Raw genomic sequence first — 6,216 nt, 5'->3', positions numbered from 1 at the left:
GCGGATAAAGTTGCTACCCCGTTCAGATGGATTTCTCGTGCTCGATTGTCCATGGAGCTGCCTCCATGATGGTTTTACGACAAATAAGGAGTTTGAATTCCACAGAGCATTTGCAGTAAGTGTCCGGAAACGGTTTACAGTATGCGAGAATGCCATGGTTTCTTGCTACCCACTGTTTCAGTCCGACAAATGAGGCAGATAATTTACGAAACGTGAGGATTCCATGCTTGTTACACAACACACATGGCGTCCATGCAATCGATATCCATAAACTGATCCGCTATTAATCGATTACCAGTACCAGCTAGTCTACGTTACCAGTACAATGACTGGATTTACCTATACAGTGTACGGTACTAAGTAATGAATTGGTCATAGTATTGAGAGAATTCTACTTTTCTGTTTCATTTTAGTTAGTCAAATATTTCTTTGTGTGACACCACACCATTTAGACTTTTGTCACGCCCTTTCAGAGATTTTTTGCCGCAGCTTGTCTTCGTGGTGATGATGTCATGGTAAATAAATAATCACTGATAATCGTGGTATAGTGGTGATAATAGGAGGCAAGAAGAAGGAGAATTCAGGGGCGGATCTTGTGGGTCATGAAAAGAAAAAAAAAGGGGTCTTCATATTTCTTGATGCTTCTTCTCCGCTCAGTACCAAGCAAAAAAGTTAAAAAAAGCAGGCAAAAGCTCAAGGGGGGTGGGGGTTACTATTAGCCCGTACAGCTAGCCCCCAAACCCACAAAGACATGAAACAATAAGAAAATCTGCCACTTGGATTCCTTCAAACGGGCAGTGTTTTTGGTAATCAAGATGAGGTGATCTGTGAAGATGGTCAGTGTGATGAGTTCAGAAGATTTTTGCATCGAATGACGTGATAAGCTGCATTGCCCTTTGAAGATTTATTATGAGAAATAACAATAATAAAGAAGAAGAAGAAAAAGAAGAAGAAGAAGAGGAGGTGGTACCGTAATGTTACGTTATATACTGTGAAGCGTGAGTCATTTTGAATTGTTTTATTGTTGTTGTTGTTGTTGTTTTTTTTTTTTTTTGGGGGGGGGTACCATGGAGGAGAGAGGGACTGCAGGCCAAGTGTGTCCATAAACCTCCCTACCCCCCCCCCCCCCCCCCCCATCGCCCCTTTCGCTTGGATTCAAAAAATCTCTTCACAGAACCCTTCAGAAAGTCATGGCCATGGGTTTTTGTTATTTTTTTTTTCTTGGGGGTATGGTGTTTTTTTATTCATCTCCTATGAAGAGTCAAAATAGGGGAAGGGGGCTGCAGGACCAGCCCCACTGACCAGCCCCCTGTTGTCCTCCCCCTCCACCCCACCCCCATTCAGCTGCCCCCCGAAGAGATGTGAAGATCACACAGCAGTCAACATGTTGTACCTCATTTCGATTGAACAATCTGGTAAAGAGACTACAGGAAGATGCCAGCTAGGAGATATGAGCGACAGAGGGCGGAGACATGAAAGGCCATGGTGGTGGCATAGCATGGGCCCAGCTGTAGCGCAGAGCCAGCATGCGCATGCAACGAACGAGCGGTTAGGTTCGCTATGGTTGAAGACCCCATAGCCGAGTACACGTTTGGGCACACGTTTTGCAGTACAGCAGCCCCAACATCGCATGGCTTTCCACATTGACTTGATCGATGCTAATTCGTGGTTAGCAATTTGTTGAAGTTCACGGCATTTGTATCATCCAACTACATTCGGTGACTTGTTTTGTGCTCAAACTACAGACAGGTTTTATCTCGATGGACGTCAATGCCTAATGGAGTAGAGCTAGCTGAGTTCATCCTATCTTCCACCTTGTCCTTGTCCTTGTGGTGTGACATCATTATCATCATCATCGCATCGTCGGCAACTGACCTCAACAACATTGTTTCTGTGCTCTGCTGCGAAGGACACATTTACTACTTGAGTCTAGATTTTAATATCATCTACAGATCTAGCATCCTCGCGTTTTAGCCCTCATCTCTCTGTTAACAGGAATGCCAGTGACTGTCAGTCGTCATCACCAATCTGCTTTTCTCTCGTGCTTTTCACTGAGGAATGAGATCTAGCCAAGCGTGCTGTCGATCCTGACTAACACATTACTACACTAACGTTAATAGACTCTTTACTGCTCCATCACGACATGTGCTACTGAGCGCGAGCTGAGCCGAGCAGAGCAGAACTTCATTATTGCCTGTTTACTGCCCTATCGCCGTCTTCAAAGTTTATCTTATCTGATTTGTAATTAGCCTACGCGGTATTTACTAAGTACTAAGTTAAGTAGGTCACTGCCACTGCCGACTGGTCTGTGGCAAAATGGAGCAATTCTTGAAAGGGATTCACGTGGGATCAGCAAAATATCCAAAGACACCGAACCAGCATTATGCATATGGAACCGCCGGGTTCCGTTGCAGGTAAAACTTAACCCTTCGGCTTAACCAAGTTAATTTTTAGCGTTTGTTTCACAGTGTTTGTTTTGGCTTTGTTTGTTTGTTTCATGGGGGGGGGGCATTTTACACATTTACCTATGTTATGGTGTTTACTTTTGCACAGTGTTGTCAGCGTCAGTAGACTAGAAGTTTATTTTTTGGTAAAACAAAAGAAACTAGAAAAGCACTCCCGAGAGCATAGACCTCCGCCAAGCAGCACATACTTTCCACCGATAATCTTGCTCTTCCGTAGAGATCAGTGATTTCCACCCATACGTATGCATGCTGAAAAATCGCCCGATTTCCCAATATAGGAGCCTTTGTTACGGCATAACCCTCAACTGCGCGGCACGCCTCGTCGTAGCGGAAACTAGAGCACGCACTTTAGTGCGTGTAAGAAAACCTTAAAAATGCGCATGTTGAACTCCCAAGTTCATCGACCCTACCTGCCGAAATATTGAAAATCCTTCATAAAATGTATAGAAATTTCCGGATCACTGCCAAAATTTAATCATCTGTTCCTTGTGTCATTCTCAACCTTTTCAGCAAGTTTCATCCAAATCCGTGCACAACTTTTTGAGGTATTTTGCACACTGACAAACAAACCAACAGTAATGAAAACATAACCTCCTCCCTTGGCGAAGGTAATAAAAAGATAAAAATGGGGAGGGACACGTGCATGCGCACCCTATTTACGGAATTCCTGGATCCACCCCTGGTAGTATGTAAGTAGGCCCATCCGCCTATGTGACATGTTAGATTGTTTGATTTTCAGTTTCAGAAAGTTTTCATATGCACTCAAATAAGTGAGTCCGTTCGAGGTGAGCCACATAGGTCATGGCCACGCGAATGACACACATGCCACAGAATGCACAGCACACCACAGATCATGCAGGTTCAACTACGGTACTCATAAAGGACATCAAGGTTGTTGACCAGTAAGGAGTGAATTACGTCTGGTCCAAGGCCACATATAGTTCCACTATCTGGTCTAGGTCGATGTGTTCAGCTTCTATTCCATTCTAGATACAGATGAAAGAATCAGCTCTTAAAGGGACTGTACAGTACTGGCTGAGGTAGGGATTCATGTTTTGAACATTCCTAAGTGAGATAACGAAAAGCCTTTTATGAAATATGAAAGAGCATGTAATTTTAAGAAGGATTCAACGTTTATTTGATGAAAATTGTTTTTCAAATGGCTGAGATATCCCAAAAAGTGCTAATAATAAAAGGCGATATGCCCCAACCTTATTAGTATCTTTTTGTTTCACCTTGTTTTTGGATATCTCAGCCATTTCAAAACCGATTTTCATCGAATAAACTTTTGATACCCCTTAGAACCGCATGCTCTTTGACATCTCATAGAGTGGTTTCTGAATATCTCACAAAACGTTAAAAGCTAAATCTTCACCTCGACCAGAACTGTACACACCCTTTAATGTCTTGTCACATGCTCGGCCTACCTCTCACATGGACTTGCAGCAGTCTGTAGTCTTAGTGACAAGCTGAACTAATGGTTAGACCCTATAGATATTAAAGGCATAATTTACCATTTGCAGATGAAACAAAAACCCAGTATAAGTGCTTCAAAATAGTCCTAAAATGTGAGTTAGGGCTAGAAACAACCACTGTAAATATTTGAATCCATATAATCGATGTTGAGTGACATTGTTAAATACACAAAATGAGAACAATAGTTATAATAAAAATGTTTCCGGATTAAACCGTCTACAGTTATGGTTTATTGAGAAAAACACTGATATCTCATATTTTAGGCTTCATTGCAAACATTTTATATGGTAGCATGTTTTGTGATACAAGAGATCTGCACATACGCATCAAATGTGATATCTTGAAAATTTTTGAAATCACTACTCCCAAAGGTAAACTGGACCTTTAAGATAAACGGGCGTAAAGTACATTTCCATTCATGCAGTCAAGACCTTTTCTCCTGAATGTAGATGTTGCATATACAGAATCAAGATTGTACCATTCAGCTTTTTTTTTTTTTTTTTTTTTTTTTTTTGGGGGGGGGGGTCTTACTCTTTTTGTTCTGTTGTGATGACCAGGTATTATCTTACTGTTCAGATCTGCTGTTTTTGTTCTCTGTTTTATCTACATTGTTCTACAAACGTCTGAGAAGGCTCCCTTGATATACTTTGTATGTTTCTCCACTAATTTTCCATACCACTCTACACTACCCTTGCCTTGCTACATTTGTAGCACTTACGCATGAATGCATGCACTCACAGTCACAGGACATAAGGAAGTCTTCCCAACATACCTTGTAAAATATATAATGTCAGGGCTTGACATTAGTGGTGACCTAGTTGCATAGGGCCACTAAAAATTGATGTCAATCAAGCAGCTAGGGTTCAAAATAGATTGTTCCTCTTGCTTTTATTTCGGGCCATTGCTGTACATACATGTATCTTTTTTGGGTCGCTTAATTTCAGATAAAGATTTGGGTTTCCCCTCCCCTATTATTGTCCACACTCATGTGTGGACAACAATATGAAGAAATGGAGGGAATTCCACAAAAATTCATTTTTCATGAAATTTACACATTCCATCAACTTGATACCGACATATGTTCGGGTAGCAATTATTCCCCCTGCTTTCTGAAAGCGGTTTAATAGTCAAGTGCTCTTTCATTGTGATAGAAAAGTGAATTTTTGTGAAATTCCCTTTATATTTTCTTTATATGTATTGTTGTTCACAAATGATGTCATCATAACCTCTAGTAGTCTCCTCATCCAGCTGTTCCAATACGAAAACTTTAAAAATTTATAACTTTTGCATCGATTGTCCGATTTTCCTCAAATTTTCACTGATGTGTTCTACTAATGTTGCTGCTTTCACTCAATCTACATTTCTCTTTGAATTTTGGTTTCCTCTAAGGCAGGCTTACAAACCTAGGAATGTTGTTTTCCCTTTATGTATGGTATTCCAGGGTTGGGTACAGTGGATTCCCATTCTAACAAAGTCCTCGGGGCCAGCAGTTTTCTTTCATTATAGTGAAATTTCATTATAACCGAACAAATGAACAATAAAAGTACATAAAGTGGATAATATTTTGGCCTTACAATGTAATTTTTATTTTGTTGCAATGGGAATTTCATTATAGCCATGTTCGTTTAAAGGGATCGTATAGTTTTGGTTCAGACCTAATTTCAGGTTTCTAACATTTTTTGGTGAGACAATGAGAAACCTCTCATTAAATATGAAAGAGCATGTAATTCTATGAGGAATTCAACGTTTATTTGATGAAAATTGGTTTTGAAATGGCTGAGATATCCAAAAAGAGCGATTTTAATGAAGTGTGGGACCCACACTTTTTTACAATCACTTTGTTGTACTTTGTTTTTGGATGTTTCAGTCATTCCAAACCCGATTTTCATCAAATAAACTTTGAATTCCTCTTAAAATGGTATGCTCTGTACTATATCATAAGTGTTTTCTTGGTATCTCGCAAAAAGTTAAAAGCCCAATTCTCATCTCCACCAATACTGTACAATCCCTTTAACAGGAGTGCACTGTAATCAGTTATTTATTTATTTTTTTGTGTGTCTCTCCTGCGTGCTGGAAGTGAGACATCGATCTAAGTGTTACTTTTCTGTTGTCCATGTCATCAGAAGTTTGGTGTACTCTCGTTACTTTTCACACCACAGGTGCATATACTACATAGCCTAAGAATGTACAAATCTTGGGCTGCTATCCTCGGGGGCCCTGTTGGAAAACCAAAGTGGGGCCCAATTTTTGCATTTTTATCTTCTTGAATATGAGT

Source organism: Diadema antillarum, unplaced genomic scaffold (assembly GCF_040938485.1).
Source record: "Diadema antillarum isolate AM-2024a unplaced genomic scaffold, OU_Dant_1.0 seq00000140_RagTag, whole genome shotgun sequence".
Lineage (NCBI taxonomy): Eukaryota > Metazoa > Echinodermata > Echinoidea > Diadematoida > Diadematidae > Diadema > Diadema antillarum.
The sequence above is the reverse complement of the archived record's forward strand: the minus strand, read 5'-3'. Positions refer to the sequence as shown.